Below are 13,975 nucleotides of genomic sequence, written 5' to 3'. Positions count from 1 at the left end.
CGAACACCTTGGCACACATTCATCGCTCGCACACCTCACCAACACACCTCTTCGCACCCCTTCCTCAGTCACCTCCTCTGTGACAATCACAGGTGTGCTTTCACTCGCACACCCAACCACGTGCCTCACGACCAACTCAAGTGTGCATTCCCACACACGCTCTACCATTCCAGGTGTGCTTCCTTTCTCACCTGTCACAACCAACTCACGCTCCATGTCACTCTTACTACTCTCACCTCCACTCTTGACAGCGCACTCACCCTTACTCTCAACAGCGCACTCTTTCCTCATGCACCCGTCCGTTAAACACCTTTCTCGCGCACACTCTCCCGTTACACCCTCTGTAACACTCACCACAGGTGTACACTCTTCCTTACTTTTGACAGCGCACTCTTTCCCCATGCACCTGTCCGTCACACATCTTTCTCGCACACCCTCTCCCGTTACATCCTCTGTAACACTCACCACAGGCATGCATTCTCCCTTTACACCCTCCGTAACACTCCTCACTATGCGCTTCCAGGTGCTCCCTCGCACACGCACTACGACCGACTCACTCTCGACAGCACCCTCACTCCTTGGCACGCACTTTTTCCTCACACACCCCAGAGTCGGACTTTCTCGCACACCTCCTTTTTCGCACACCAGACCTGTCGCACACTTCACCAACGGCCTCTCACGAACACCCGGGTCCATCTCGACCCCCAAGCTTATTAAATCACCTGGCGCATCATACGCACGACCATATTGGTCACTACTTACACCGGGTCCTCTTTCTCTTCGCTTCTTCTCCATCACCTGCGAATCCCTCATCCGGTTAATGAGCACATCATCACGATCCGAACACAGACTTTGGACCAATTCTTTTACTTCCTCCTTTATCTCTTTCTTATCCTCTCTCCGTCGCTTTTTAATTTTGCTTACCCCTTCTTCCACTTCTTCTAATTTCTGCTTCACCTCTTTTATTTCCCGGTGCGTCTCCTCAAGCTCGTCCTCTAAGGCCACCTTGACCGTTTCTATGTGCGTCCTCACCTGCCGGTCCTTCGTCTCCATTACCTCTACCACCTTGTTCATTTTCCTCGTCAGGTCCTCATGTACCGTCTGACACTCTTTTTTAATTACCCCTACGTCCTTTTTCATCTCCTTCTGTGTCAATTTTAATCCCTCTATTACCGCTGTGGTCTTCTTTACCTGGTCCGTTAGTGCTTTTTGTCCCTCCGTCAGCTGTTCCACTCCCAGCGTCAACTCCTCGATACCACCTTGCAATTTTACAGTCCCCTTTCTCACCTCCTTCTCCATGCGCTCCTTACAGTGCCTCACCTCCTCGCGCACTCCTCCGACCTCCTCACTCACACCTCTTCTGATCTCCTCTCCCATCACTTGCATCTCCTGCCCAGATGCCACCCTCATCTGCTCCATTTCCTCCCTGTGAGCATCCAATTTAGTTTCTACCCCCATTCTGACCCCCTCTATCTGCTGCCCCATTTGTATAACTTCCCTTTCCGCTTGGTCCCTCATGTCCCTCAATTTGCCTTCCATACTGTTTTCTAACCCCTCTAACCCCTTTTTCATCCCTTCCATTTGATTCTCCTGAACGGCCATTCTGTTTTCTACCCCCATTAACCCCTCCTGTATTTCTCCTAGTCTATTGTCTAATCCCTCTATTCTACTCCCCAACCCTCCGATCTGGGCCCCCATCCTTTGTTCTAACCGTTGGCTATTGGCCCCCATGTCCTCCCTCAATTTCTCGCTATTGGACCCCATTACCCCCATTTGGCCCTCCAATCGCTCACCCTGAGCATCCATCCGGTTCCCCATTTGTCCCATACTGCTTTTCAAACCTCTAATTTGGTCTCCCAATTGCTCACTATTCTTTTCCATAAGGGCCTTCATTTGTATAAAAAAAAAGGTTCAAATCCACCAACGGCGCTGCTACGGTCGCGGGCGCGGTAGCCATGTGCGAGGCGCCATTTTGCGTGCCCGTAACCTCGTGCGCGAGGACGCCATTTTGCGAACCTGCCACCCTCACTGCTTCGCTCTCCTCATGTCCCTCAATTTGGTCCTGGATCGACCCTGCCTCACTCTCCTCTACCGGAACCCAGCCGTCTTGATCTGCCATAGCGCGACTTTCAAAATTCGGGTTTTTATTTTAAAACAAAACAAATTTCACCGTTAATAATTTCGAGCGCGTGAAGCGCGCTTCGGGTCCAATCCCACTTCCCGACACCAATTTTTACGGACAAGACTTAAGATGTTGCTTGACCGAGCGGAATGGCCAGCGTGTTCGTACAGTTTACCCGATTCTCCCCCAACTCACCCGATTCCACTCGAACGTTGGCCGAATCGCACCGCAGCTATTCAATAGGGAAAAGACACAATGACTGGGATAAAGGAAACGACGCAAGCGGTACAGTTCTCAAGACCTCCGGAGGAGGATATAATTGGTGGTGGAGAAAAGGGGTAGATTACAAGGTAATGAGGTAAAGCACAGAAGAGATAGGCACTTAGACACAATCTTATCTAGGCCAGACAGACCACAGACAAACGGAACAAGACTGACTTACACAGGGATTGATGGCAGGGAAGGACAGGTCGGTTGATAGCACAAGGTGCACCTTGGCTCAGGGACAGGATAAAGCGCGGTCCAAAAGATGCAGGGAGGTGTCACAGCGCTCGGAGGTGGCGTCCTTCTTGCTTCAAGCTCAGCGCGCATCTGACGTCACCTCCCTCTTCCTGCGCATGCTCAGCGGAGAGTGACACGCCCTCGGCTCATTGGCTCCGCCCCAGATGGGATCGGTCCGCCGCTTCTATTGGGTGCGGGGGGTTACCGGGCTCCGCCCTTGACGAGGAGCTGACAGCGAGCCCCTACGTGGTAACCCCGTCGAGCACATGCTCGATGGCGGCTCGTTGGAAAGGCTTGGTGCCCTTTCAACACCCCCTACCAACCAAGCCGGAGTGAGGATGCACACTCCCCGCACCGCCGCCGCTGTTGTTGTTGTTGTTGTTGTACCATGAGGAAGAGCTGCGGGGATGTATTGGGAGGTCCTAAACTTCCTAACGGTGCCATACAATCACATTCTGGTGCAACGAAGAGTCAGAGTTAATGGAAACGAGTCCTTAACTGACATAAACTAAGAATAACTAGCAAGATGTCCTATAGTTGGCTACGTGAGATGCGGTGGACCTGGATGCGACATTTAATGGGGGAAATACGGGGAGGTCGGGTCTACAGAGTGTTGTTTACAGGAAATGGGACTAGGGAATGGGGGATTGGGGATAGTTGGGAAGTATGGAGGAAATAGGGGAATATTTACAAGCGGATATGGATGGATGCCAATCTCATATCCGCAACAATATATATATATATATATATTGTTACAGACGCGGTTGTGGATGTTAGTTTACCGAGCGGTTTGGTATGACCACGTCTGCACAGTTGACCCGATTATGCTCGAACGTTGCCGAGTCGCGCTACGCTAGGTCAATGAATGAAAAGACACACGGCTGGATTAAAATGACACGACACCAAGGGTTCAGTTCTCAAGACCTCCGGAGGAGGTTATATTAGGGCGGAAGGTTAGATTACAACTACAAGAGGGACATCATAGAAAGACAGGCACTTAGACACACTTATATTAACCTCAACAGACGACAGATAAACGGGACAAGGCTGACTCACACGGGGATTGATGGCAAGGAAAGGCAGGATCGATGGCTCCAGGTGCACCTGGGCTCAGGGCAGAATCGACCCGGTTCGGTCCGGTCCAAAGATGCGGGGAGGTATCGTCGCGCTGGGGGTGGCGGTGGCTTCCTCTGCTCTCCGTAGTTCAGGCGCATCTGACGTCACATCCGGTAAGTCGCCGCGTATATCCGGCGGGGAGTGACACGCCCTCGGCTCGTTAGCTCCGCCCCAGATGGAATCGGCACGTTGCTTCTCATTGGGTGCGTGCGGGGGGGTTACCGGCTCCGCCCTTGACGAGGGGCTGACAAGGAGCCCCTTCGTGGTAACCCCGTCGGAGCGCATCGTCAATGGCGGCTAACCGAGCCGGTGTGAGGACGCACACTCCCCCCGCGCAGCGCCGTTGTTGTAGTTGTTGTTGTTGGTTGGGGAAGAAGATGGGAGGAGGTTTGGGAAGGTCCTAAACTCACTACTGGTGCCATATAATCACATTCTGGTGCAACGAAGAGTCAGAATTAATGGAAACGAGTCCTTAACTGACATAGACTAAGAATAACTAGCAAGATGTCCGAAAGTTGTCTACGTGAGATGCGGTGGACCTGGGCACGACATTTAATGGGGGGAAAAGGGGAAGGTCGGTTCTACAGAGTGTTGTTTACAGACAATGGGACTAGGGAATGGGGGATTGGGGATAGTTGGGGAGTATTGGGGAAATAGGGGAATATTTACAAGCGGATATGGAGGCCAAATGCCATATTCGCAACATTGCACCCTTCTCTACCCTCGGGGCGTCCCGACCCGATAAATTTTTACCTAGTTTAGTGTGGCACTCAGATGTAGTTCCCTCTACTATTAACTCTACCCTGAGTGCGACAGTTTTACAGATGTTCACAAATGAGTAAATATGTCCCCCTGCGACGTTGCACCCTTCTCCTCACAGAAACACACCCACAGGATAACCGAATTGCGGAAAGAATTCGCAAACTAAACATACAGCCGGTAGGGAGCATTATTTACAAGACTACGCTGATATTTACACTACGATCCAGGACCTGTTTTTGGAGGAACACATGCAGATGTTATGCATAGAGAGAGCACGCATGCCAGCATCGATACACCAACCCACGAGTGCTCTGTGGCCTACGGCCTTTAATAATGTGCAGAGCACCCCTTCCAAGCATCAAAAGCACCACCCCATCACACAGTGAGCACCATCCGGTGCACCAATAAAGTGTTTACAAATCACCGGTGGTGTCGCAGCCGGCCGATGTTCTGCCGCTGGTCTTGCCTTCATGTGGTGCACTTGGCCTTCTTACTTCTTTAAAAAAATCAAGAAAGGCGCCAACCGCGTCCATTTCTGTATTGTGGCCGTCAGGGGCCAACTAAGAGTGGTTCACCTGTTTGGCATAGGTGCCACGTTGACCCATAGGTCCTTCCACGGGTGGTGCTTGGCCGCAAAAGAACTGCGGTCCATTGTGGGTGGCCACAAACATTGCGGTCCATATGGTGTATCGATCCAAGCAGCAAGCAGCGAAAGTGCAGGCCCACAACTGCGAAGCCAGCACCTCTCTCTCCTCTCTCTCTACCCCAAAGCCAGATCCTCGGAGGTGGGAGACAAAAGAAGCAGACAAGTGAGTAAGGTGGTAAGGGCGCAAAAGTGCACGCAATGTAAGGTAATGCACACTGGGGGCACATGGGAACCAGGTGAGACAGGTACGTTCCTACCGTACGCCCCCCCCCACCCCACCAGGTAACCTACATGGCCCCTCCCTTACCCCTTACTGTATCCACAAAACACAACACTACCCATAAACATCTACTTTACAAATCAACAACCGTCCCTACTGTCTTCCCCGTTCCTCCCATATACCAAATTCGTCTTCTCTCCCTCCTAACCAATCAAATTTGCCATTTTCAACTTTCATCAAAATTTGCCATCACCAATTCATCATCAGTCCCTCCTAGGGAGGGAGAGATGGAATCACCCCAATGTCTCATTCACGTCGTGATGCGTCTCACAAATCCAACAGCAGTCCTTGCTTCCTGCACACAGAACAAAGAAAACACAGGTGTGGAGTCATCATCATCACCACAGGTAAGTGGCTGCGTATGGTGCGACAGGTTCATCAATCCTAACTATTTCCTAAATGACTTTAACAACTTTACATTGCCCGGGGTCTTTCTCCGGCCAAACCATTGGCCCTCTTACACTATGGGTTCTAAAAACCAATTCCCATTGGCCAACCTGTGGTGCTTTTCAATTTGGGGTCTCACTCCCCCGATTCATCTCCCGGTGCCCTCGCACAATTTCTGGGCCGCGACGTGTACCTCTCCCAGCGGGTCTACCCACCTGCACACCTCCACCACTGCGGTTGCCTCCGAGCTTACCTGCTCCTTACCCTAACCTAACTACCTGGGGAAGGCCCTCTGGCTCTCTCCCCACTCGGTGCCCTCTCTGGCACTGGGCTACCCGGGTCCGTCCTCCGGATCCTCGGGCCCCATCCACAACTCTACCGGCTCCCAGAGCCCACCTGCGGCCTCACCTGGCCGACATCCTCACAGTGGTGGAGTGCCCAACCAACTACACACACTAACAGGCTACATGCCCAGCCATTTCCACAACACTAATGCACCCATTCACAACACCATTCTGCAACCGCACCACAAATGCCAATATCCAACCACAATTTACCTATACCCTCTACCTAACACTTACACTACCCGCCCCGGGTACTCGTGAAAGGGGTCCACTCTTCCCCCATCCACACCTTCGCACCATGCACACCACTCCGTACCACTTACTCCAACTCTCTCTACACACCTGTACCTGCACACCTGTGCTCTCACACCTGGTGCCACCTGCACCCTTCTCTCCCCAAGCGCATTCGCGCTGATCCACACACTCACTACTCATACACTGCTCCACACACCTGTCCAGTTGCACACCTGTGCAATCACACCTGTTCAATTCTCACACACACGGCATCATCTCAGCTAACTACTCCCTTCTGAAACTTGCGCTTCCCAGTCGTCCCTTTAAACTATTGCGCTCCCTCGTCATTATCATCCACACTAATCTACCTGCGTCCCCACTACAGGTATCAGTCACTAACTAACCTTAACGTCACCTAATGTCATCTTCGCTAGATCCCTATCAATATAACCTAACCCACCCGGGCTAGTTTTCACTGCCATCAACTCCATAAGCTATTGCTCCTTTGCCCCCACTATGGGAAGGATGGTGGATTTGCCATCCCACCACATCGGGGGTCTCTCACTACCAATTTTGCACATCAAATTTCAACAAATCAAAAATTTGCCAATCACTACCCATCATCTGCCAATCACTACTGCCAATCCCTTGCCAATCATCAAATTTTGTTTTTCTCTAATTTTGGGTCCAGAACACTAACCTCATCACCCAGTCTACTCACTAATACCTCTCGGTGCGCCAATTCCTGTCCAAAGCCCGGCTTCGTAAAGCCAAGCCATGAATGCGGGTTGTTCTGTGCCAGCGGCTGGATACGTCCCGCATTCGGTGCAGGGAAGGAGGTTTACCCGGGCCGAGATCCCACGCACCATCTCGGCACGGAGCCATCCCATGGCTCGATCTCGACCTGCCGGAATGCCTCAACAGAAAGTGGTCGCCATGACGACCCTTCCTATCCAGCCGCCCGCTCCGCCTATTGGAGCACGGACGCGGCCGTTCAAAGCGAGGCCCAGCACGCACCGAGGGCCCGATTCGGCTAAAAGTCGCTCTAACCTCTAACCCGTGTAACGTCGATGCTTCACCTGCATGCTTACACCCCGCAGCCCGTTCCTTGCTCACACATCCAGCCGTTTCCATGCTCCTCGTACCTTTCCTTACACACCCAGGTACACCCATTCCACTCACAGCCTTGGTCACACACCTGACCACCGAACACTTTGGCACACATTCGTTGGTCGCACACCTCACCAACACACCTCTTCGCGCCCCCTCCTCGGTCACCTCCTCTGTGACAATCACAGGTGTGCCCTCATTCGCACACCCAACCACGTGCCTCACTACCAACTCAAATGTGCCTTCCCACACACGCTCTACCATTCCAGGTGTGCATCCTTCCATCCCAGGTGTACATCCTCGCTCACCTGTCACAACCAACTCACTCTCCTTGTCACTCTCACTACTCTCACCACTACTCTTGACAACGCACTCACCCTTACTCCCGACAGCGCACTCTTTCCTCATGCACCTGTCCGTCACACACCTTTCTCGCGCACACTCCTGCGCACACTCTCCCGTCACACCCTCTGTAACACTTACCACACCACGCTTCCATGTGCTCCCACGCACACGCGCTACGACCGACTCATTCTCGCCAGCACCCTCACTCCTTGGCACGCACTTTTTCCTCACACACCCCAGAGTCGGACTTTCTCGCACACCTCCTTTTTCGCACACCAGACCTGTCGCACACTTCACCAACGGCCTCTCACGAACACCCGGGTCCATCTCGACCCCCAAGCTTCTTAAATCCCCTGGCGCATCATACGCACGACCATATTGGTCACCACTTACACCGGGTCCTCTTCCTCTTCGCTTCTCCTCCATCACCTGCGAATCCCTCATCCGGTTAATGAGCACATCATCACGATCCAAACACAGACTTCGGACCAAATCTTTTATCTCCTCTTTTATCTCTTTCTTATCCTCTCTCCGTCGCTTCTTAATTTCGCTCACCCCTTCTTCCACTTCTTCTAATTTTTGCTTCATCTCCTTCATCTCTTCGTGCGCCCCTTTAAGTTCTTCCTCTAACTCCACTTTATTTTTTTCTATGTGCTCCCGCACCTCCCGCTCTTTAACCTCCATCACCTCTACCACCTTGTCCATTTTCCTCGTCAGGTCCTCATGTACCGTCTGACACTCTTTTTTAATTACCCCTACGTCCTTTTTCATCTCCTTCTGTGTCGATTTTAAACCCTCTATTACCGCTGTGTTCTTCTTTACCTGGTCCCCCAACTCCTTTTGTCCCACTGTCAGTTGTTCTACTCCCAGCGTCAACTCCTCTATACCCCCTTGCAATTTTACAGTCCCCTTTCTCACCTCCTTCTCCATGCGCTCCTTACAGTGCCTCACCTCCTCGCGCACTCCTCCGACCTCCTCACTCACTCCTCTTCTGATCTCCTCTCCCATCACTTGCATCTCCTGCCCAGATGCCACCCTCATCTGCTCCATTTCCTCCCTGTGAGCATCCAGTTTGGTTTCTACCCCCATTCTGACCCCCTCTATCTGCTGCTCCATTTGTTTAACTTCCCTTTCCGCTTGGTCCCTCATGTCCCTCAATTTGCCTTCCATACTGTTTTCTAACCCCTCTAACCCCTTTTGCATCCCTTCCATTTGATTCTCTTGAGCGGCCATTCTGTTTTCTACCCCCATTAACCCATTTCTCACCTCTTTTATCCCGTTGTCTAACCCCTCAAAATTATTGTCTAACCTCCCAAATTTCTTGTCTAACTCCTCAAAATTATTGTCTAACTTCTCAAATTTCTTGTCTAACCCCTCACCGGTACCCCTCGCTTCGTCCCTCATTACCCCCATTTCGTTTCCCATTACCCCCAATTGCTCACTCTGAGCATCCATCCGGCTCCCCAAACCTCCAATTTGGTCTCCCATTTGTTCCATAAAGGCCCTCATTTGCAGGAGGAAAAGGTTCGAATCCACCAGGGGCGCTGCCACGGTCGCGGGCGCGGTGACCAGCGAGGCGCCATTTTGTGCGTTTGCTACCCTTGCTGCTTCGCTCTCCTCACGTCCCTCAATTTGGTCCTGGACCGACCCTGCCTCACTCTCCACTACCGGACCCCAGCCGACTTGGTCTGCCATAGCGCGACTTTCAAAATTCGGGTTTTTATTTCCGTATAACAAAATCAAATTTCGCCGTTATAATTTCGTCGAGTGCAGTAAACGCGCTCCGGATCGATTCTACCTCCCAAAGTTTGGGCCTAACAAATTTAGTCCCGGGTCCGAATTCCACTCCTCGACACCAATTGTTACAGACGCGGTTGTGGATGTTAGTTTACCGAGCGGTTTGGTATGACCACGTCTGCACAGTTTACCCGATTATGCTCGAACGTTGCCGAGTCGCGCTACGCTAGGTCAATGAAGGAAAAGACACACGGCTGGATTAAAATGACACGACACCAAGGGTTCAGTTCTCAAGACCTCCGGAGGAGGTTATATTAGGGCGGAAGGTTAGATTACAACTACAAGAGGGACATCATAGAAAGACAGGCACTTAGACACACTTATATTAACCCCAACAGACGACAGATAAACGGGACAAGGCTGACTCACACGGGGATTGATGGCAAGGAAAGGCAGGATCGATGGCTCCAGGTGCACCTGGGCTCAGGGCAGAATCGACCCGGTTCGGTCCGGTCCAAAGATGCGGGGAGGTATCGTCGCGCTGGGGGTGGCGGTGGCTTCCTCTGCTCTCCGTAGTTCAGGCGCATCTGACGTCACATCCGGTAAGTCGCCGCGTATATCCGGCGGGGAGTGACACGCCCTCGGCTCGTTAGCTCCGCCCCAGATGGAATCGGCACGTTGCTTCTCATTGGGTGCGTGCGGGGGGGTTACCGGCTCCGCCCTTGACGAGGGGCTGACAAGGAGCCCCTTCGTGGTAACCCCGTCGGAGCGCATCGTCAATGGTGGCTAACCGAGCCGGTGTGAGGACGCACACTCCCCCCGCGCAGCGCCGTTGTTGTAGTTGTTGTTGTTGGTTGGGGAAGAAGATGGGAGGAGGTTTGGGAAGGTCCTAAACTCACTACTGGTGCCATATAATCACATTCTGGTGCAACGAAGAGTCAGAATTAATGGAAACGAGTCCTTAACTGACATAGACTAAGAATAACTAGCAAGATGTCCGAAAGTTGTCTACGTGAGATGCGGTGGACCTGGGCACGACATTTAATGGGGGAAAAAGGGGAAGGTCGGTTCTACAGAGTGTTGTTTACAGACAATGGGACTAGGGAATGGGGGATTGGGGATAGTTGGGGAGTATTGGGGAAATAGGGGAATATTTACAAGCGGATATGGAGGCCAAATGCCATATTCGCAACAATATATATATATATATATATATATATATATATATATATATATATATATATATATATATATATATATATATATATATATTGTTACAGTCCGCGGTTAAGGATGTTATGTTTGCCGAGCGGATGGCACCGCGACCTAACAGTTTCCACGATTCACCCGATTCACCCGAACGTTGGCCGTATCGCGCCACAGATATTCAATATGGAAAACTCTAAAGCGACCGAATGTAAAGAGGAAGAAGAAGACGTACAGAAGAGTAACGGGATTTATTATTTACACACACAAGCAAAAGGAGCAGTCACGGTTATGTACAGGGAACATTGAAAAAGCAGGTGACACAGTGAAAATTACTAGCTTATCCTATGCAGTCTTAATTTATTCCCAGGGACAAAACAAACAGAACAAACTCACGTACACGAATGGGGAAATTGCAGGCAGGATTGGCTGGAAGGAGGTGTGTGGCTGGAGCTTGATCCTGCACGGGACGTCGGGCTGGACCTCGACTGCCGCTGATGCCACCGATCCTGTCGTGTGCGCGGGATCACGGGTCGGAGCTGCTTGGTGGAGCCGACGCGCTGGTGGGGGGTCTGGCGTGACGGGTTCTCTCCTCTCTCTTTCTTGGTCCAACCACTCTTTCTCTCTCTCTTGGTCCAACTCTTCCTCTTGGTTCAATCACTCCTCACCACCGACAACTCAACGCAACCACTGACCACTCAACGCAACCACTGACCACCACTGACGACCAACCCAGCTTTTTCTCACAACTCAGCTCTGCTCTTGTCATGGACCTCTTCGCAACTTCTTGCGCGCGCGCCTTTATAGCGCCTCCGGCGATTAAGCCGCCGGCTTTTAGGACACGCCCATCGGTGTGCTCACCTCGGCCCTGGTTGGTTGCGCGACCCTCTGGCTCCGCCCTTGATGACGACGGGCGGGCACGCCTTTCTTCCCAAACCCGAGCACATGTTCAATGGCGGCTTTGGGGCGAAAACAACCCACAGCTGTAACAAACTGCCCAGTGCAGTTGGCAATGAAGACTTGGAGGGGATGTAATTGGCAGATTGAGGCTTGGCCATGACGAAAGGGGAAATGGAGGTGAATGGGAATGGGAATGAAGAATGAAGGGAATCTATCTTTTTCACTTGGTGCAATGGAGTGTCATTTTAATGGAAGACAAGGCCTTACCCTAAAACACATAATAAGGATATAAACTACTGAACAGGGATATTATAGTGTCCTTCAATGTATGCTTTATGGAATTAACTACCGGGACGCCCTTTTGACCTTTATACACACTGGAGCAAGGAGGGCTCAGAATAAAGCAATAATAATAATACACACAATAAAAAAACACAATCCTCATTTCTGCAACAATATATATATATATATATATATATATATATATATATATATATATATATATATATATATATATATATATATAAAAGTTCAAAACACACCTGGTCACAAGTGTGCCGCACTGACCGGGTCCTCAATCGAGGTCCTCAGAATCATCCCGTTTCGGCCCTTCAACCTCGATACGATCAGCCAAGGTGGGCCAGCAGAGGCACATACACATCCACATGCAGCAACTGCACCTGGATGCGTACATACCCCAACCCCCAGCCAGTGCGAACAACAACAACACCTCCACGTCCAGAATCCACAGCACCAAACAAACATGGTGGAACACTCAAACACCCACCTTTATACCCTTCACCACTCACCAACAAAACACACCAGATCATTCATACACACACATACACACCCATACACACACGTACACAACACCATCATTCATACACACACATATACACCCATACACACACGTACACAACACCAACCTGGTGGAGGTGTATGAAAACCACCTACCCTTACAACAAAAACACACACTCATGCAAAAATTAATTCATGCAAAAACACACCCTCACTCATATACACTCACTCATATACACAAAATAAGAAATAATAATGGTAACAAAAAAACAAACAAACAAAAAATATATATATGTGTGTGTGTGTGTGTGTGTGTGTGTGTGTGTTTTTGTGTTTTGTTATTCGCCATGTGCGGGTTTGAGTTCACGAATGTGTCGCAAAGTCATCACAAACTTTGAGAACAAGAAAACTTCACAACTTGGTCCATGAATCGTGAAACCGACGTTTGGTAATGGGATTACGAACGATTCATAGACCAAGCTGTGCGTGCTCAATTCAGACTCGGTGACGTCATTTATGTGCAGTGGATGCAGTGTGGCGTGTATAACTTCCCGTTCAGGGTTAGGTTAGGTTGTTGTACTGGGTAGTCAGAAATAATTATAATGAGAGATTCGATACTGTAATAAACCCTTGTTATAAATACGTCGGAGAGTTTGAGTTTCAGTAAAGAGAAATAGTTTAATGTAAAAAAAAAGAACGCAGCGAGCAGGGCTCGAACCTGCGCGGGGAGACCCCATTGGATTTCAAGTCCAACGCCTTAACCACTCGGCCATCGCTGCTCATAAAGAAATATCGCCTCTTTTCATATATAATTATCTGAAATAGTTTGCCAATCGGCGAGTTTCCATTTTTTTTTTTTTTTCGTTTCAGTCAGAGTTGTGGGCGGATTCTGGTGGATAAGATGTCAGTTTTATTGAAGATCCAGATCCGGATACTATCAAAAAAAAATAAATTTGCAGTCATTTTTACCACCGCCATGGTAAGTCGACGTTAGGGGTGTACCATTACAAAAAATTTGGGGGGGGGGAGGATTGTGGATTGTACCATTACAAAAAGGGGGTGCGTAATTAGTAAATGGAGTAAATAATTTGGGACTCGGGTAATCATTAATCAAGTGAATGGTAATGCAACCATTAACCGATTCAAACATTTATCCGATTCAACCATTAACCAATTCAAACGTTTACCTGACAACCATTAACCAATTCAAACCATTACTGGATTCAAACCATTGCCCTATTCTCCTCTGACATTATGTTTATGATCATGATTATATGGTTGATGGTTTATTATTAGGGAGTATGTACTCATGCTGATCGATTTGGGGGACTGTCACCTCTTGGAAACCTCCATATGTCGTCAGTTTGAAGGGAAGGGGAGACATTTGATACTGCAAACCCCTTGGGTATTACGCATGACGTATTAGGTAACCCTGTTTCCGTTTCCGGGTAGGCGGAGTCAATTGTTTAAGGATGGCCTGTGGTCAA

The 13,975-nt window shown here is 50.1% G+C and overlaps 1 non-coding gene across 1 annotated transcript; it reads right to left on the bottom strand.

Annotated features, from left to right (window-relative positions):
• Nucleotides 1-13,185: 13,185 nt before the first annotated feature.
• TRNAS-UGA (transfer RNA serine (anticodon UGA)) lies at nucleotides 13,186-13,267 on the bottom strand. Its single transcript has one exon. It is a non-coding gene; the product is annotated as a tRNA-Ser (tRNA).
• Nucleotides 13,268-13,975: the final 708 nt, after the last annotated feature.

This window comes from Myxine glutinosa, chromosome 1 (genome assembly GCF_964187855.1).
Source record: "Myxine glutinosa chromosome 1, kmMyxGlut1.1, whole genome shotgun sequence".
NCBI lineage: Eukaryota > Metazoa > Chordata > Myxini > Myxiniformes > Myxinidae > Myxine > Myxine glutinosa.
The sequence above is the reverse complement of the archived record's forward strand: the minus strand, read 5'-3'. Positions and strand labels throughout refer to the sequence as shown.